This window comes from Sus scrofa, chromosome 6 (assembly GCF_000003025.6).
Source record: "Sus scrofa isolate TJ Tabasco breed Duroc chromosome 6, Sscrofa11.1, whole genome shotgun sequence".
Classification (NCBI taxonomy): domain Eukaryota; kingdom Metazoa; phylum Chordata; class Mammalia; order Artiodactyla; family Suidae; genus Sus; species Sus scrofa.
The window spans coordinates 11,758,104-11,780,146 of NC_010448.4; positions in this window are offsets into that span (position 1 = coordinate 11,758,104).

Here is a 22,043-nt window from a genome sequence, read left to right on the forward strand (position 1 = left end):
TATGCAGTCCACCATATAGAGTTCACTAGTGATGCAAAAATTCTGACAGATAGAGGTAAAGCTGATAACATCACCAACAGAATCTGAGGAAACAAGCAGAGGTCTCCACTTTTTCAGGGAATAGGAAAATTCAACATGTACCAAGGCATAACTCCTAAACTAGAGAAAAGAGACAAATCAGCCTCAAAAGAACAACAATAAGGCTGATAGTGTACACTTGAATGGAAAATGTGAAGGCCAATGGCACAACAAAGTGCTAAAATTAAAAAAAAAAAAAAGTATTTTAACTTAGATAGCTATACCTAAAACATCCTTCAACACTGAAGCCAAATCGAAAGAGTTCCAAATGAACAAACCTGAGAGTTGTTCACCAGCAGACAAAAAATTTTAAGTGCTAAAATTACTATAGGGTCAGGAAATATTAATAAAATATTAAATATAATCCAAAATACATAGGTAATTCAATGGAATATAAGTGGACTAAATACTTCCTAAAAGAAAGTTCATGAGACTGGCTAAATAAAATGAAGTACAATAATAACACATGCCTTAAATATAAGGAGAAGGATATTTTCACAGTAAAAGATTTCAAAAATGATATATAATACAAACACTGCCCCCACGTCTAAGTATAGCTATATCAATAGAAAAAAATAAATCAAATTCAAGGCAAGAAGATTATTAGAGAAAAAAATAAGATATTTTATTATGATTAAATAATCCATCAGAAAGATTTATATATCTCATAAACTAGTGTATGAAATATATAAGCAAAGTAGTAAATTTCAACTACTGCTCTCAGTAACTAATACAAGAAGTCAATATTTTTTGTTGTTTTATTTTTTTATTAAAGTATAATTGATTTACAATGTTGTGCCAATTTCTGCTGTACACAAAGTGACCCAGTCATACATATATATACACTCTCTTTCTTATATTATCTAAAGGAAGTCAATATTAAAGTAAAAACAGAAAAGTTTTGAAGAGAAAAATTTTTAATTTTGATGCCATCAATGAATGTAACAACCTCCTCAATCACAGAGAACACACATTTCTCCCAGGATGATGTGGGGAATTTTTCAAAACTGATAATATGCGGTATCATAGCAAGTCTCAACACATTTTCAAGGACTGAAATAATTCCATGTTTATCTCTGACCAAGTTGAATTAAGGAGGAAACAACAAAAGAGAAGTAAGACCAGAATATCTCCCAATAGTTGAGTCCAAGTTAATGTCATAATGTAATGTTTTAAATCAGTCAAATGGAAAGAGAATAAACATAACCATATTGACTCTTCTGGGACAATTTAAAGAGTCTGTGATGGAAATGTATAGCCTTGAAGGGATTTTAAGAAAAAGAATAAATGCTCTTTGCTGTACAGCAGAAACTGACACAACATTGTAAATCAACTATACTTTAATACAAAGTAAAAAATAAGAATAAATGCTGATAACAAGAATGCTGATACTCTATGTTCTAAGCGTCCATCTCAGTAAGTTGCCCAATGAAAGAGAATAGTAAAAATACGATGACATCAATGAAACACAAAGAAAAACACATATGAGAGAAACATTTTTAAACTGCTACATTGAAAAATAATAGTTTAATAAAATAAATACTAATTTAATTAAACTATCAGCTCCATGGAAGACTCTGAAGAGAAACACAAAGAGAAAAGATGCAAAGACACCATATCAGGAAAGAAAAATACAAGGAAAATGTAAAAAGATAGGAACAACTTTATATAAACTTTGATTGAATGATGAACAGATTTATAGTGAAACACAACTTAGTAAATCTGGCATAGAAAGAAATAGAAAATATGAGTATTGTCTAGCTATTAAAAACTGCAGCTCAAATGAAAATCTTCAGAGAAAACGTCAGGCTGAGAGGATTTCATAAGTGAATTTCTCTTTTATTTAAAAAATAATTAACACTGATCTTATTTTTAAAACTATTCTAGAAAATAGAACAAAAAAGAAATTATCAACTTACTTTATGAAACCAATGTAACTATCATACCAAAATCTGAGAGACATAAACATAGAAACAAAATTCTGTATAAAATAGCAGCAAAAATAATCCAGAAATATATACAAGTTGGATTAATTCAAGGAATGGACAATTGCTTTTAATAAAGCAATAAGTCATGCAATTCATCACAGTAGCAAAATAAAAGACAAAAATATATGGTCATCTTGATAGTTTCAAAGAAAGCATATACTAAGATTCAACATTCTTTCATGTTTTCATGATAAAAACTTGTTATAATACTAAAAGAAGTCTTCCTTAAGCTACCTAAAAAAAGACATTATATCAAAAAATTATATTCAGTAGTGCAGCCAATGTGGAGAGAAACAGAGGTTTCTCAAAACACTAAAAATGGAATTACCATATGATTCAGTAATTCCATTCATAGTAGTATCTCCAAAAAAGCCAAAACACTAATTCAAAAAGATACATGTACCCTAATGTTCATAGCAGCATTATTTACAATTATAAGACTTGGAAGCAGCGTAGGTACCCATGAACAGATGAGTGGATAAAGAAGACGTGGTATGTAAGTACAATGGAATATTACTCAGCCATAAGAAAACATAAAATTGTGCCATTTGCAAAAACACGGATGGAGCTGGAGGGTATTAGGCTTAGTGAAATAAGTCAGAGAAAGAAAGACAAACAGGGTATGAAATCACTTATATGTGGAAACTAAAAAATACAACAAATTAATGAATACCACAGAAAAGAAACAGACTAACAGACATAGAGAATGAACTAGTAGTTACCCGAAGAGAAAGGGAAGGGAAGACAGCCACCACAAGGGTAGGGAATTAAGAGGTACAAACTATTATGTATAAAATTAGTACACAGGCATATTGTACAATAAAAAATGAAGTATAGCCTTTAAAAACTGAATCACTATATTGTACACCTGTAACATATAATAAGGTATATCAACTGCACTTCAGTTTTTTTTAATTCTGTAATAAAACTCCTTGTATTAAAAAAAAAAAAAAGTAGACAGCCAAGAATCTTTTGCGACTCCTCCGATGAGGATAACCTGTGATCATAAACATATTGTTACCAAACATACCTCGTTGGCCTGATGCACAGGGAGGCCAAACCAACTGAAAGGTCAGAGTTTGAAGTGGAGAAAGGTTTATTGCAGGGCTGAGAAAGAAGAATAGGGGGGTGGCTCATGCTCAAAAACCCCCAAACTCCTTGATGGTTGTGGGGGAGAAGTTTTTATAGGCAAAATTTGGGGTGAGGGCTGCAGGGTGTGTGGCTTTTTTCTGATTGGTTGGTGATGAGGTAACAGGGCAGTGCTCCAGGAATCCTAAGCTCAGCCTCTACCTGGGTGGGGGCCTTAGTTCCTACAGAAGAACTCAAAGATATCATTATGTATATCACTTGAGGAGGAAGCAGCACCCTGCCCCAAGCCTACACTATTTTTTCTTGACTGTTCCTTCCTTGTCTCTGCATCCCCTCCCTTTCCTGATTACCAACTGTTTGAATGTGCCCTTTGAAAGTTAGGGAAAGTCAAGGAGGCTGAATGAAGCTCAGCCAACAAGAAATGGGGAGCCCAAAAAGGATTTGTGCCCAGGAGCCCCAGAGGGTCCTGCCGGTTTTCTATATGAGAAAATGTTGAGTCTCTTTAATCACCATAAAAATGTAAATTAATTCCAACTGTGATTTATAGTTGCATGTGTATCAATTTGACTGAAATTCAAAAGACTGCAATTGTGCACTATTTATAACAGCCAAGACAGGGAAGCAACCTAAATGTCCATCAACAGAGGATTGGATAAAGAAGATGTGGTACAGATGTACAATGGAATATTACTCAGCCATAAAAAAGAATGAAATAATGTCATTTGCAGCAACATTGGTGGACCTCAAGATTATCATACTAGGTAAAGTCGTAAAGAGAGAGACAAATATCCTATGAGGTCACCAAAATGTGGAATCTAATGAAAATGATCTAAAAGAACCTATACACACACACACACACACACACACACACAGAGATATACATACAGAAAGAATTGCATAAATATATTCTAATAGCATTCTTTGATAGCTGCAAGGCAGAAAAAGGCAAATGTTAATAAAGATTAGAGGAATTCATAAAGATAAATAACTATTTATAAAACAGAATGCAACCATAGCATACACATAACTTTGAGTGAAAGAAACCAGACATGAAATAATACACATTACATTATTCCATTCAGACAAAACTAATCTAAAAGTGAAAAAAGTGGTTTCCTCTAGAGAAGGTGGGCAATGCAATGGAGGGGACATTTGTGAAAATTCTTCAAGGTCTATACTTATTATTTGCGTACTTTTCTAGATGTATATTACAACTTGATAAAAATGGTTTTAAAATACAGATGAAAAACAATGAAACTATGATGTTAAAATTAAAACATAATGTCAGAATTAATCACAAAAGAAACTAGAGGATAGTGTTAGGACCTCGTACTAGAGAGTACATCTAATTTCGTGACTCCTTCTTTAAAAGATTTAAAGTTTTGAAAACTCTTCAAAAGATCACATTATTATTATGAAATGAAATATTACTTATTAAATGCAAAATGAATAAATTCGAGTAGTCAAAATATCCATAGGGTATTCTGGATTAAATGAGAAAATCTCAATTATAGAATTTTACTATTAAAAATAGAAAGTCTGCATGCCTGATCGACTGTATTTTTGCATTAATGAACTTAGACTAGTTTGCCTTATCACCAACTGGAAGTACCAGCAAACCCTCAAAGAATTTTAACCCCAATTAAATGTTTTATCTTTTCCCCAAAGCTGCTTGTGCTTCTCTGTTCCTAGTTGCTGTAAATGACAGCCTAGTTTTTCTCATCATTTACATTTAAAACCTTAGTGCTACCCTTGGCACTGCCCTCGCCTATTGATCCTTTTGCCTTATTAGTTTTCACATCTATCACAACTTTTACACGCCAATGATCAACCTCTTGTTCAAGCCCACAATTACTCTCTCCTAGCCTCTTGCAAATATTCCTTTTACTTCTGGTCTCAGTAATGTCAGTCAGGCATATAGAAGCTTGTAGATTAGTCTCTTTGTAGGCAACGCTACTCATGCTATGCTTCATTTCAAAAACCTTAATTGAGTTCCTATTAACTAGAGAATGAACCCTATATCCATAGTTTGACCTCCAAGGCTATCCAAAATCTAGCCCCAAACTAATTGCCAAAAAGCATACTGTATTCCACCAACACAGAGTAATTACATTCACCTCCCTTGTCTGCCTGTTTCTTTCGTTGTGCTCCTCGCATTGTCAAGCATGAGTTTTTTCCCTCATTGTTCGCAATGCTAAATTCTCTACAACCTTTAAAACTCAATTCGTCATGAAGGGTTTTGCCACTGGGTAAGGTCATGGAAACTGTAGAACAAGAAGAACTTGTCTGAGTGTGTGTGGAGGGGGTGAAATTGATCAGGTTTTAGAATCACCTGAGGAGCTTTTAAAATTACACAATCCTGGGCTTATATCCGCTGAGACTTTAAGAGGGCATGGCTAGAGCTACAAATGTCTGTGAATCTTAAAAGAAAGTCCCCCCCCTCGTGGTAGTAAACACCAGCCTGGTCCAGTCTGGGGGGAAATCTAACGGACTAAAATCTGTGGGTACACAGGTTGGCAGGACTAAGCAGAAAACTAGGGTTAAATCATATTAGACTCCCCACGTATGTTGACAACCCTGATCCCAAACTGAAGACTGAGATAAGAGCAAATGTTCGACAGTCCGCTTGTGATGTGGCCATGAAAGCGTCTACCAAACCGACCGCACGATAGATGACATTTATAAACCCAGGAGAAATTACTAAAAAACACATTAAAAAAAAAAAAAAAGCACTGCAGTGAAGAAAACTGAGCCAATTCTGGAAAAGAGGCAACATTTTGAAGAAAGAAAGAGCACCGTTTCAAAAACATCACAGGAAAACAGTCCAAATGTAAAAATTGCAGAGAAAAAAAAAATGAAAGTCAGGAAAAAAGCAAACCAGCAAAAGCAAAAGACATTTTTTAGGAATACCTGTAAACTGTTTTCCATGAATGTAGACAGACTCCCAGTTTCCGCCTGCGATGTAGAAAGCTGCTAAGAGCATCACTCCCACCCTAATGACAAGAAAATGCAGGATAATGTACAAAATTATAATGTTGCTTGGACACATCAAAAAGCTGTGGTAATAGAACATCCAACTCCTCTAATATCAAAGGAGACAGGGTATGAGCCCTGTTGTAATAGCTGCAACAGAAGGAAGATGAGATCCTTACACAAGAAGATAAAAGGGGTTCAACTAAATTTTTAGTGAATGGTGGAAGGCCCAGTATGAGCAGCTGTAAGAGAAGAGAACCTCTAAGAGCTACAGACACACAGCACTTTGCACCCACTTAGAGACTCTTCCCCAGGAGCTCGCCAGGTACACAGGACCCACCAGATGCATAGGACTCACCAGGTGCATAAGACAAAGCGCAGGGGCAGAGAGGAAGACAGGTGTTGCAGGCCAAGAGGATGGGAAAGGAGAAAAACACAAACCCGGCACCTTCTCCTCTAAGTAACGAAAGGTTTGAGCCATTGGGGAACAAAAAGCCTCAGGCCACAAATGCTGTGCCTGAGGACAGAGTGAAAGATCCACTGTGGCTGTGGAAAGGGGGACAGGGGAAAAAGAAAATCCCTCAAGGAACAAGCAGGAAACCATTCTGGACTCAGTCCTTTAGATGTTTCCTAACAGGTGCAGGGGCGGGGTTACTGAGAAACCCCACCCCTGAGAATCAGAGACCAAGGATCTGCATAAAACTAAGGCCGGCCCAGGAGAACAGATACCACCTTGCCCCCCAAAACAGGCTACTAGGAAGTGGGGAGACATCCATTACTTAGATAACCAAACACAAATAACGGATGTCACACTCTTCTTTATAGATAGATAGATAGATAGATAGATAGATAGACAGACAGACAGACAGACAGACAGACAAATTTATATGGAAAGTATCTTAGAAGCAAATATGGGCACTATAAATATTTGCTGCTTCAGGGAGTATATTTTGGGGAGAGGTAAGAAGTTTTAATTCATTATTTTATTCATCCCTGAAAATTTTATTATTATTTCTGTAAACTTCTATTTCAAGTATGTTGTAAAAGCTAAACTTACTATATTAATCCTGGTCAAGGTGTGAAAAGCTACTACTCTCAAGAACTACTGGTAAATGTGTAGATCAGTATAAGCTTTTTGGAAAACAGTTCAATAATACACATCCGGGATACCGAAAATGTAAATGCTTCTCTTTTAGGGGCATAAATTTTAATCATGGACCGCATTGCCTAAGAAAATAATCCAAAACGTGGAAAAGAAAATGAGCACAAATATATTTGACAAAGTACTCTGCTGAATTTTTTAAAAGTGACTGCAATTTTCAACTGTAGAATAGTTCAATTTTATGGCATTTGCAACTTAATGGTCATAATATAGTCATTAGAAATTACCGTTGTAAAGACTGCACGGCAACATGGACAATGAATGTAACATAATTATGTTAATTGCAAAGTGCAGATTAAAAAAGACAAGGCTGCAAAACTATGCATAGGCAAAGGACCAATGTAGTAAATTTGTGTCCCGGGAAAATTTAGCACTTGAAGTTTTAGTCTTCATGTCTAAAATGAATGAAATAATACACATATTTCAGATTTTTCACTAGAATTGAATAATAACTGGAATATGTACATTAGCTGAGTGCTTAATAAATATTACTTATTAGCATTATTATATTAACATATATTTGTATATACATAATATACTAACGGATTTTATATAGACATATGGATGTAAATGATACTAGAAGGAAACAAACTAACGAACACAGATATTTTCTTTGCCAAGAGTGTTGGAATTTTTTTCTTTTCCATGTTTTCATAGTGCAGACTGCCTGTGTTACTTTTTATAATTTAAAAGTTATTTTATTGTATATTGGGATTTTTCTTTCACAGTTGGAATTTTTCTGCTTAGCCCAACGCTACTCAATTTGGACCTGTTATCCATATTTGGAACTTGCCTTCAGTGTCCTTTCGAACAGCTAATTTTTCACATATTCTATTTATATCTGAACTCTAGTTTCTTATAGAAATAGCTCTCTTAGATAAAATGTTCTTTTACCGAAATAGTTGAGGCTTTTAGAAGAAAGCTATACATTCAATGAACATATCCACACATCCAAACTTCATCTGAGCAAAAGCGTGGTCCAGTCACCTAGAAATTGATAGAAGGACTCCCCTCCAGGGTGACTGTGGACCCCGTTGCTAAGTGAGGGACTTAGCTCATTTGAGAGCCAAAGAGGTGTGGGGCCAGAAAACAAATCCCTGACACACATGTGACTGATGATATTGCCCTCGATCTAGGGAGAGTGACTTGATTCAAATGTATCCCTGGACTGCTGGCAACACCCAAATCTATACTGTGCCAAATGAAGGCTTGAAGAAGCAATTTTCAGGTGAACTGAAGAAGAAAATCATATGTTTGCACCAAGGGAGGTAGCAAATTTATGAAAACAATATGGGTGAAATGACAGGACTGTAGGATGATTTTGGATCATCTGCATGTGAACTCCCACTTGGCAGGAACTGTGAGGACAAAGTGAGAAGAGAAAAGTAAAAATTCCGTTCTGGCCCATAAAGCCGAAAGTGTTGTAAATAGCAGATAGAAATTTGGAATCAAGGGGTGTGTGGGTGTGTGAGTCCGTGTGCCCGCGTGCCCCTGTGCATGGATATTTTCCCCCTAGAAACAAATTAAGGAGAAAAAAATTATTTCTCCTTGTGTTCAAAATTGACCCTGAAGAACCCTGTGTTCAAAATTGCCAATCATGTGATTACAGTCTTGAGATAATCACCTGCAAAAGTTTTCCTTGATAAAAATATACATATGTGTTGACTTCTAACAAACAAAAGAATTGTATCAGATGGATGAGTTATTAGGAGTTTTTACAATAAATGATTTCAGCTAAATACATGGGTAACGTATAGGCAGTCTGGTTCTCCGGTCCTTCTCCTTGCACCTGGGCATTCAAAAAATTAGGATGTGGGTAAAGATAAAGCTGTCTTATCTATAACATCTGGCAGTGCTATGTTGCTGTCCACTGCTACCACCCCCTCTGTCCATTAAAAGCCATCCTACAGATGTGCCGCTTACATTAAACCTTTGAATGGTACTACCACATTTCTTAGGACTGAATTTTTGCAACCATGGTTCCACTCTATAGCAAGAACTTAATGTGGTCTTTCTGCACACACATTCCCACCAGCAAAGCTCAGTAACAGGAAAGCACTTGGTCCTCTCTAATCTCATGGACGCTGTAGTTCGGTTTGGTGGAGAGCAGGCAGTGTGCACGAAGGAGCAGGAAGATGATTCTGCCGTAATCTGCTCTACCATTTGAAGGGCAATGTAGCATAATTTAAACACCAGTCCTCTGCAAGTTTGCCCCGTTTGGCCCTCGTTCTCCATTTCTATGTATTTATACAAAAGCGGGGTTAAAGCCGTTTCCCAGCACCTGTGTGTGACACCCTAGACCATGGAGGCAGTCCAAACATCAATTCATTAGGAAGCAGAAAAATATGTGATTATTCTCCCAATCATTCTGTGAACAATCATGCAGGCTTTAAGAAACATGGGCTCATCTGCCTGATGCTGAAGAATCTATAAGAAAAGATTTAATTGCTTAAGTTAATTCCCTCTGAAGAGTAAATGGTATGGTAAATATGTACAGTATAATAAAGTTCCATAAAAATAAGTATATCATTAGGTTTACTTGTGTGCAAGTTTCAGTGCACAGGAAAATGTCAGGAAGCATGCATACCAGGCTTAACAGGGGTAGAGATGACCAGTGGGAAGTGGCCTGGGATAACACAAACACGCTTGTGTGCACACGTGTGTGGGCATGTGTGTGCTTGGGTGAGAAATCTTTATCCTCTGTTTTTATATTTTGTTTGTTTTCTTCAGTGGGAATGTATGTCTTAAATTTTTTTTTTTTTTCTTTTTAGGGCTGCAGCTGCAGCATAAGGAAGTTCCAAGGCCAAGAGTTCAATTGGAGCTGCAGCTGCTGGCCACCACCCCAGCCATAGCCACGCCACATTCAAGCCACATCCGTGACCTATGCCGCAAGCTTGTGGCAGCAGTGGATCCTTAACCCACTGCGCAAGGCCAGGGGTTGAACCCGCATCCTCAGAGGCACCATGTCAGGTTCTTAACCCACTGAGCCACAAGGGGAACTCCAAGAAATTACTGTAGTCGTTTATTTTTTCCAGCCACCCTGAGGCATAGGGAGTTCCCGAGGCAGGAACTACGACCTATACCACAATGGTGGCAATGCTGGATCCTTAACTCATGGTGCCAGGCCAGATATTGAACTGGCACCCTGCACTCCAGTGATGCCACTGATCCCGTTGCACCGCAGCAAGAACTTCCTTTAATTTTTATGTTCTTGGAAATAACATGTTACATGTTTTGAATGGGAGTCACTTTACATCCACAAGGAACCACTAGGAAACAGGATATAACAAGGAACAACGATGCCAAAGAAACAGAATGTGAACAACTACTGTCCTCATATTCAGTAACAGGTTTTCAGAGAGGAAAGAGATTATTTGCCATGGAAAAGATACTTCCTATGATCAAAACTGTGAAGAAACTGAAAATAATTCACAACGAGCATAAAACTCCTAACATCTACCAGGCAGCCCGGCACATATTTGCTATTCAATAATCATTTGTTAAACGCCAGTAATCGTACTGAGATCCTAGACAGGTTACATCTCTGCAGCAAAGGTCTCTTGTTTGTCAAATAAACTGGTTTTTCTAGACTATTTTAAAAATCCCATTGAGGTTAAAAAAAAAAAAAAAAAAAAAAAAAACTTCACTGATGAATCATATCAATTCTATGCCAATATATTACATTCTAAATTTGTAAGAGATTCTCTGGGGCTTACAATTTTTTTAAAAAAATCCACCCCATGGTCTACAGAAGTAGAGATAAAGGAGTTTGATTTCTTGGAATGTTTAATTTATAAAAATCTGACCAATGTATGTATGCCTCCTACTGACAAGGAATATAATTTCATTGACAAGGTGTCCGTTTCAGGCCCGCAAATTTGAAAACAAGTTCTCACAGATGCCACCAGAAGTAGGACAAGGAATTATCACTCGAGAACTGATTCCGGGAGTTTCCATCGTGGCTCAATGGTTAACGAATCTGACTAGGAACCATGAGGTTGTGGGTTTGAACCCTGGCCTTGCTCAGTGGGTTAAGGATCCGGCATTGCCATGAGCTGTGGTGTAGATCGCAGGCCTGGCTCAGATCCAGCGTTGCTGTGGCTGTGGCATAGGCTGGCAGCTACAGTTCCGATTAGACCCCTAGCCTGGGAACCTCCATATGCCACGTGAGCGGCCCTAGAAAAGGCAAAAAGACCAAAAAAAAAAAAAAAAAAAAAGACCAAAAAAAAAAATTTAAATTAAATCAAGTAGAACTGATTCTGGTTTTAATAAGGCTCACAATCACAGTAAGTCAGTAGAAAACTTAAAAACCAATCTTTGCCTGCATTAAAATATTAAGAGAAAAGAATGCTGCCCAGAAGAAAAATATTTCTTTGAAAACAAACTAGATATAAAGAACAGAGCAATAAATATTGGGGGGGGGGCGGGGGGTTAGGATTGTATATGAGAAACAATTTAAAAAAAAAAAAAGCAAGATGCTACACAAGGTACTTGCTAAATTTGTGAATTTTAACTGATTTTTATTTCTTTAAGGTATGTGAAGAGAATGGAGGGGTTCCCTGACCCCCAAAGAGAAATAAGTTGTAACTGTAAGAAAAATATTTTTGCTATTTTAAAAAATAATAAAGCAGAGAAAAATTAACAAAGGAAAGTAAAAATTATACAAAAAATGCATAATTCCACCATCCACAACAGATTCTCACTGCTAACATTTTGGTCTATAGCTTTTCAATAACTTTTTCCGAAAGCACACACATATACTTTACACAACTGAATTTATTTTATTTATTTATTTTGCTTTTTAGGGCCACACCCACAGCACATGGAAATTCCCGGGCTAGGGGTTAAATAGGAGCCACAGGTGCTGGCCACAGCCACAGCCACAGGTGCAGCAACGCGGGATCAGAGCCATGTCTGCGACCTACACTGCTGCTCACAGCAACACTGAATCCTTAACCCACTGAGCAGGGCTAGGGATAGAACCCTCATCCTCACGGGGACTAGTCAGGTACTTTACCCTGAGCCACAACAGGAACTTCTTGAATTTATATTTTAGAATCTGCTCTTCAACCTTAAAATAAAGCATTATAAAGATAACGTAATCTATATCAAAATATCATCATCGTGTATTGGTGAATGCTTTAATTCTCTCCAACGTTTCCTGGGAAAATACGGCGTAATGAAATATTTTTTAAAAATACATGTTTTTAAGATTGTTCTAAATTCCTAGTTAAGAATTGGAAAAGGAAAATAGAAACCACTTCCCTAAGGATGAGATTGTTGAATTTCCTGTAGGAAAACGACAGGACATAGAAAGAGAGACCTTGTGTGGAACGTTCCTTGTGGCCACGCCTCCTGAAGAAAGGTGGGGACAGAGAGGAGCAAACATAGGCACTTGTGTCTGGGAGTAGAAAGGATTTCCAGGAAGAAGGTAAAAAAGTCAGGCAGGTCTCAATAGTTATAAACACAATGTCGATTTACATTTACCGAGGTATAACTGATAAACAAAAAACTGCACAGATTTAATGTTTACAACATGATGAGTTTGGACAACTGTATACACCCATGGTGCCTTCACACAACCAACGTATTAAACACATCCATCACCTCCGAAAACCTCCTTATGTTCTTTTGTGAGCTTTTCTCGTTTGTTTACTTTGTTTTGAAGGTACGAAAACTTAACATGAAATCTATCCTTTTTTTTTTTTTTTTTTTTTGGTGCCACCAGTGGCATGCGGAAGTTCCCAGGCTAGGGATGGAATTCCTTAACCACGAGGCCGTCAGGGAACCCCTCCATTCTCTTCACATACCTTAAAATACACAGTGTCTTACTGCTGATTGTGGCACATGCTGCATGGCAGATGGTTGGACATATCCTTCTTCCATAACTGGAACTTTCTACTCCTTGAACAACTTGCCCCTCCCTCACCCCAGCAACCACCACCTTTTCTTTGCTTCGATGCGTGTGACTATTTTAGATCCTGAACAGCAGAGAAATCGAGCACGGACCCTCTGTGACAGGCATATTTCACTTCACACAATGTCCTCTAGGTTTATCCACGTTGTCATATACAGCAGGATTTCTTTCCTTTTGAGGCTGCAAACATTCCATTGTGTGAAAATATGGAATTTACTATGTTTTCTTCATGCATTCACCTATCTATAGACATATGAATTATTTCCATATCATGGCTATTGCAAATATTGCTGCAATGAACACAGGGATACAGATCTCCCTTTAAGATCCTGATTTCAACTCCTTTGGATATATACCCAGAAGTGGTATTGCTGGATTAGGTGGAAGTTCTACTTTAAATTTCGTAAAACAGAAAAAATGTTAAGAACAAAAAAATAAAGAGTTCCAAGGATAACTCGAATGAGAAGGCTTATACGTGTGTAAATGAAATATATTCCCAGGGAGATAAACCACATCATGTAGAGGGAAGTAAAACAGTTGATAAAGGGAAAATGAAAATTTCAAAGCAATGAATTCATGGAAAATTGATTTATAATGTGTGAAGACATACCTTTGCTTTATTTGGTTAAGAAAGAAGATTAAAACCATAACTGTGTAACAAGGATCTATACAACATTATAAATCAACTATATGGCAATAAAACTTAAATGAAGAAACCCATAACTATGTAGTCACATTCTATAATTTAAAAATCATTCCACATCAAATGAATTTGGGCGAGGGCATCCTGTGAAGTACTGACAGTAACTATGTCACATTTTCCTTATTGCCGTGGCAAATATCATAGGCCCATCGGGTTCCTTTCTTGAAGAAGTGGGACCAAGGACACACAAGTTAAAAACCGGTGTCTGGATGAAATTGAAAAGTATAGAGCAAAGAATACATGGCATTTAGAAAGCCATGAAAGCTCTCTTCCACAGAGCGTCGCCCCAGCCACTTGCACACCCATCAAAATGAAACACCCTGTACTCTATCTTTGAACCTCGTCAAAGAAAATGCCCTCACATAAATGTATCAACACCATCAGGTAGAGAAAACTCACAATGGAATTAAGGGTGGAAAAAACTTTTTAAGTGTCTGACCTAACATCTTTTACCGCATCTTTCTTCCACGGTCTTTAGAGGAATAAAAACTTCCAAAACAATGACAGTCCAGAACACCTCTCTGAACTGTCTGTGTAGTGCCAACTCTACTCATCATTTGGAGACAAAAGAGAGGTGGACACAAAAGCTCTGACAAGCCGTGATAAGACCTAAATTAAAGCGTATTCTACAAGGAGGGCTTGTGAAGTGTAGTCCAGTGATTTTGGAGAAACAATGCTTCGATTGTTCCTGCGCCTAGAAATAATCTAATTGAAGGTAAGTTTGGCTGTGTCCAACAGCTCTTCACAAAAATGAAACATTTTCTCTTTGAGGACATACAAAGCAAGATAGATTTAGGCTGGGCTGCAAGAGTGGCTATCATAGACCTCAAGGAGAAAGCACCTATTTAGTTTTCTTACATCCAAATTCTTCATTATCCCAAATATGTTTTCAAGAATTGTTCTTAGAGTCTTGCAAACAGTTTCGGCAATGACCAAACTTCCACTTTGCCAAATAAGCTTGGATAGTTATATGAAAACTATGCAAAGAAAGAACCAGGCTGCTAGCAATAGTCTGACCCCCTTGGTGGTATTTCAATAGTTGTTTTGTTGTTGTTGTTGTTGTTGTTGTTGCTTTTAATTATCAGTTTCATCTTCTCATTGCTTCATTTGCAACTATCATTAGGTAGCAAAGAAAATTTTTGTTACCTCCTCTTCCTATTAAAAATATTCCTTATGAGGCGCTCCCGTCATGGTACAGCGGAAATGAATCCAACCAGGAACCATGAAGTTGGGGGTTCGATCCCTCACCTGGCTCAGTGGGTTAAGGATCCGGGTTGCCGTGAGCTGTGGTGTAGGTTGCAGACACGGCTCAGATCCCACGTTGCTGTGGCTGCGGCGTAGGCCCATAGCTACAGCTCCAATTAGACCCCTAGCCTGGGAACCTCCACATGCAGTGGGTGCAGCCCTAGAAAACACAAAAAGTCAAAATAAAAAAAAAAAGACCAAAAAAAATCCTTAGGAGAAACACACACACCAAAAAAAAGTTTCCATGAATAGACATGCATAAAAATGAATTAAAACCATATAGACCCAGATTGACTTCATGCTTACTTTGCCATCTTTCACTAAGATTAATAAATGTTTCATTAAAACTGAAATCTATGATAGGATACAGAGGCATTCTTGCCTTGGTAGAACAAAATGGATTTGAGTCTGTTATACTCAGAAAAGTTGAAACGACTCCATTTCAAGTCCCTTAAACTTACTTCTAAGAACCTTATGAACTGATTTTCCATTGGGCAATTAAGTATGAAAGAAAAAATCTGCAAAAACAGGCAATCAGCTCTTCAGTTAAACCTCTTTCTAAAGAAGGTTTAATTTCTTCATCCTTTTGCAACAATGTATTCATTTCCTATTGTTACTAGAACCAAGTGTCACAAAATTAATGGCTTAAAACAACTCAAGTTGATCCTCTCTTACAGCTCTGAAGAGCCTAAATTTAAAAAGAACATCTTTGGGCTAAACTCAAGGTTTCCACATGGCTGCGTTCCTTTCTGGAGGATCTAGTTGCAAATTTATTTCCTGAATTTTTTCAGCTTCTTGAGGAGGCCTGCATTCCTTGGCTGGTGGTTCCCTTCCTCCATCTTCAAACCCAACAATTTATGGCTGAGTTCATCTCACACTACCATCTCTTTGGTTCTTCAGATTCCCTCTTCCACTTTAAAACTCGTTTGGGATTATAATCTAGGATAATCTATTTTTTTTTTTTTTTTTTTGTCTTTTGTCTTTTTTGCTGTTGTTGTTGCTATTTCTTGGGCCGCTCCCACGGCATATGGAGGTTCCCAGGCTAGGGGTCTAATCGGAGCTGTAGCCACCGGCCTACGCCAGAGCCACAGCAACGTGGGATCCGAGCCGCGTCTGCAACCTACACCACAGCTCACAGCAACGCCAGATCGTTAACCCACTGAGCAAGGGCAGGGACCGAACCCGCAACCTCATGGTTCCTAGTCGGATTCCTTAACCACTGCGCCACGACGGGAACTCCTAGGATAATCTATTTTAAAATGACTTGATTAGCAACCTAATTCTACTTGTGACCTTCATTCCCCTTTGTTTCAGTCACTAAAAGAGAGAGAAAACTATCCATAGATCAAAATTGCCATTCTATCGAGTGTTCATCCTAAAAGTTGAGAAAGTAAAGTTTATCTAAAATCCTCCAAACAGTAACAATGGCAAATTCAATAACAAGCAGAGGCCTTCCTAACATCTACACTACTTCAGAAGCCCCCACTCCTTCTAAGGAGAGGAGATACAGTAATAGAAAGATGTGCTGCTTCCTGAGCATGATGAATGTTTGGAGCAGACAAACTGGCAAGGATGGTAGTTGCCAGGGCAGAGAGTAAATTCTTGTACAATAAAGTTGCAAGCATTTTGCATGCCTTTGCCTACCGAGGTATCAATACGAAAATAACTAGGAACCAGGTGCACCTGTGCTGAGTGGTGTGAAGATGTGACAATGAGAATCACCATAAGTAACAAGAGAGAAGAGAAACCCGGAAGAAAAGATGTGATGGATGAGGTTAGTGAACTCACAACACCTGTAAGAATGTGACTCACGATGCAGAACTCACAATTCATGAATATGAGGTCCCGAGGGAGAGGCCAGGCATTGCCTTTCCTATTATGTCACCTTCTGAATGGAATTCTGGGAAGTCATGATCTGCATTATTCCTCCCCTACTTCCTCCTTTGTCTAAACTCTTGGCACGCCACCAGGGCAGAGCTCCAGCCCTGTTCTCATTGCTATCTATGTGTAAGAGGAGCTGGGAAACATTAAAACATATCTGTGTCCTGGCCCCACACAAGACCAATGAAAGTCAAGTTTTCTGGTCTTGGGCTGGGCATCCCTGTTTATTTTTCACAGCTGCCCAGATGTTTCTAGTACACAGTCAGTGTTGAGACCTAAATCCCACAGGGCAGCAGCAGGTTCTTGCTGCTCCTAATGGGGAGGGTAGCAGATCTATCAGATTCTTCAAAGCAAAGCACCAACTAAGAAGACAAGATGCTGCTGGCAACCACATCTTCTGGTATAACTGAATTTCCTGCTTCTTTTTTTCTGTTTTCACATAGAGTGGAGCTGGAGAGAGGGGAAGGAGGTCAAGAAGAAGGTGAGATAGAAAGACACCTGTTTCAATAACACCTCCCTTGGTTGGATAGGAATTGCCCCAAGAGGGCAGGACAGCTCTCCACCTAATTAGTGCCTGGAGGCTATCCCCATGCCCTATATCAAAGGAGAAACTTGACTGCTCTCTGAGATGACACTCAGAGCCTGGGAAATTAGATGGCTCTCTCAAGCCTTCTCAGCCCAGACATCCCACTTCACGCTACATCTCTATCTTATGGGGAAGGAAACCCTTTCAGACAGCCCCTTCCCATGCTCCCAATGCACAGCCAGGCACAAGGTCTTCTCTGTGATGATACCACGCCTTTCTAGAGGCTGTCTCCGTCTCCCCTGATTGGCCAGCAGGAAGTGAGAACAGGAAAAAGACACCATTGATCTCACTTTCATTTCCATCTCTGATTTCTGGATGTGGAACTTGGTCAAGACATGGGAATGAAGAGAGGCTTTCTCTGTCATGACACATCGTCTCCCCAGAGCAAATGATTCTATCAAGTATTTACACTCAGCTTTGGTTTTTGATTCATGAGTCTTCTTTTCTATCAAAATACCCAGTTGATGACTTTCAAGAAGGGAATTGAAGGAAATGAGCAGGAAAGGGACCATGAAAGAAATAACAGTCTTGACTCTGTGGGGACCTAGTCTAGGCCAGTGGGTCTGTCTCTGCAGAAATACTGTAGAATGAAAAGACAGCATGAATTTGAAGAAATGCATAATAACTATGAGACATTCCTGAAGAGATCAGAGGTTGCGGTGGATTGTATTATATTTCTTTGTAAGGGTATGTGTCACAAGAGTGAGTATGCAGGTTTTGACAGAAGACAGTGAGACTCAAGCTTGGAGGAGAACTTCCCAAGTTCAGCTTTAGTCTCCATCCACCTCCACCCCCTCTCAACACATGTGCTTGGGAACAACATTTGCCTGACATTAAAGCTGGGCATCCCCGTGTTGTCACGACACTATGAGAACAGAACGCCAATGGGCATCGATGGGCTACTATGTTGCCACTTCCACTGACTCCTCCATTCTCTAGACTGAAACCCTCACCTCCAAACCGAAGGAGGTTCCTCCTCCCCCACTTGATGGTTCACCTGGTGAAGAGAGCCTTTCAGAGCTGAGGACAACAGATCGAAGGTACCTGTCCATCACGAAGCCCACCCCTTCCCTTATGTCTAAACACAGTGGGAGAGTCACAGCCCTTCCTAGCAGTTAGGGCGGCTAACAACTGAGGGGCGTAAGTAGTTCACAGGCCATAAAACTAGGGGAAGGGGAAGAGCAATGTAAATATAATAAGAAACACAACTGAAGAAGACATACCATCTGAATGATTGAAACAGATGGACAAAGAATTTTATTTTATTTTATTTTATTTTATTTTAATTTTATTTTTTGTCTCTTTAGGGCTGCACCCACAGCTTATAAGGTTTCCAGGCTAAGGGCTGAATCAGAGATGTAGCCGCTGGCCCACACCACAGCCACAGCTGCACCTGCAACCTACACCACAGCTCATGGCAATGATGGATCCTTCACCCACTGAGCAAGGCCAGGGATTGAACCTGCGTCCTCACGGATGCTAGTCAGGTTCATTTCCGCTGAGCCATGATGGGAACTCCAAAGAATTTTAAATAAATACAATAAAAGTCCTCAAAGACAAAACAGAGAAGGGTAGTAACACGAAAGAGGAACAAGAATAGAAATTCCCAAGGAGGGCTTACACGGAGTTAAACTCTTAAAATTGAATTATTTTGGATAAATATATATATATGTGTGTGTATATATATATGTATATATATATATATACACACACATTTGTCTTTTATCTTTTTAGGGCTGTACCCGCAGCATATAGAGGTTCCCAGACTAGGGGTCTATTCGGAGCTACAGCTACCAGCCTACACCACAGCCACAGACACGCCAGATCCAAGCCGCATCTGTGACCTACACCACAGCTCATGGCAACACCAGATCTTTAACCCATAGAGCGAGGCCAAGGATCAAACCCCGAAACCTCATGGTTCCTAGTCGGATTCGTTTCCACTGCGCCACGACAGGAACTCCCATGGAAATATATTTTAAAGTATTGATTTAAAGTAAATCTTAACAAGTCAAGGATAAATACAGCCATTGACTTAATGTGTACTAAAAATGAGGGGGGAAAATGGGAATGACAAAAATACTCAATAAATCCAAAGGTTTGCAAGCATGGGAAGACAAAGAGAGAGAAGGGAAAAAGAGAAAGCAAGAGAGGAGATGGCGTGGTAATTACAGTAATAACTACATAAAGTTAATATTAATGGAATAAACATTCTACAAAAGGCAAAGATCTTCAGAAAGGCTAGAAATAAGAAAACTCTACTACCCGCTCTTTATAAGGTATATGTTTTAAATGATGAAAAACTCTCTCTCCTGATAAGCCAAAAAAGATCAGGAACTAAAACTGGTGTAACTAGATTAACATTAGACAAAGACGACTTTGAAGCAAAGCAGCATCACTTTATAATAAAATGACAGCTCTGAAAGACAGAGGTCATCGGAAGAGAGTTGAATTCAACTTTGTCATACTAAATTGACGTTTCATGTACTGCCATATTCTAACATTCTCTTTAGAATTTATATGTAGAGTCACATGAGAAACTGGGCTGTTGAAGAGGCGTTTCATTTTTTTTTTGTTTTTGTCAATTAGCCAAGCTTCACAATGGCATGAACGGGGCAGCTGGTAGCAGCCTTCTCTGGAACAGTATTGAAAAGCATGTGGATAATAAAAACTAACATTAAGCCCCTTTGGATTGCTTGCCAAGGCAGTGACTGTCACATGTACCAGGGAAATACTGCTGTTCAGACCTGGAATTTGAAACTGAACTGAGCTTCACACTCTTCCTGACTAATTTTTGCTTCATTATTAATCCATGGATCCCAAAGGAGCTATGAGCATTCCTTTCTTGTTCTCCTTAGAATTATGCAGGTGCTAAAGCTCTGTATCAGGCCGTTTACAGGGCTGAATGTCAGCAAAACAATAAAATGTGACAGCTGTAATAAAACTGAATATGAATATTTTCTGTGTTATCATCAATAAGCAGAATTATCAAGCCAGTACAAAGCTCATCCTTTTATCAATACTTTCGAAAGGGGGGGGGGAGGTCAGTTTACCTGACTGGAAGGATTAATTCAAAAGATTTTACTGTATTCAGAAAAAGATTCTAATGGATTAAAATTTTCCAAATCTTTCTTTTGAAAAATATACATTAAACCAGTGGTTCTTCCATGTGTGCGTTCCCCAGAGCCCCCTGGTCGGCTTATGAAAACAGATTTCTGGGTGCCCCTGGGGAGTTTTTGAATCAGTAGATCTGGAGTGGGGCTTGATAATTTGCATTTTAAACAAATATCTAGGTGATGGTGATGCTGCTGGTCCCAAGACCAAACTCTGAAATGAATAGACCCACCTGAGAATTATCTCATCTCCTGTATCTGAGAGATCCTTTTTTTTTTCCTACTCTGAAGACATTGAATTAGTTTAATGTGAATGAGATTTCTTCCACACGAAAAGCTAACGAACACTTGACTGGATGTTTTCCATAAAACAATGGCTGGTACCCATCCAACACCCGGAAAACTTCCACATGTCCCTAGCTCACACCTGCTCAGGGACCTGCCGTGCTTCAAGACAATAGTGTTCTATAGGCCTCCTTCAAAGATCTGGTGGGTCCCAAAGGCAAATTTTATTGGCGTGTTTGGCCTTTCAAATTTCTTTGCATCATTGCATTTTATGCTGCTCCCTATTCCCATGAACGAGGAGTCTCATTAAAGTAGCAAAACACTGCAATTGAAACCCCCCAAAGAAACCAAGGGTATCCACAAGACGCTAATACTTGTCGTCTCCCTTTTTATCTGATGTTGAGTGTGTCTCACTTACTACAGGGAGCGGATGTAAACTAAAGTCTTATTAAGAGCAACAATAAGCTGGGAAGAGAACCCAGTGGGACATGAGTCCCAGTCTTGTGCGTTGGAGTGGCACCCGGGGCAGCAGAAGAGAAAGAGATGAGCTCTTGCAGAGGTGCATCTGATAGGCCATGCTCACTACAAAGACGTGTACCCACAACAAGAGGGGAATCAGACAGAACAATCAACAAAACGGCTCCCAGATCACTAGGGGGACATAATATAACAGTACTGAGCAGGCTGAATAAAAACGTTCTAGAGATTTCCAGAGATCTGCTCTACTACACTGTACCTGGAGACAACAATATCGTTCCGTCCCCTTACAATGTTGTTAGGCAGTAGATACACACATGTTAAGCATTCTCACCAAAATAATATTTGTGTGTGTGTGTGTGTAAGAGAGAGAGAATATTTAAACATGTGTGTGTGTGTAAAGGTGAGACATTAGCATGAAACGTCACAAATTCTGTTTTGTAGATGAGGTCTTAGCAGTGGCAGATATAGTTTCACTCACACAAGGTTTGTGTTCTATGGGTCTGAAAAGGTGAATGATAAAGAGGAGATCGAGGAAGTCAGGGC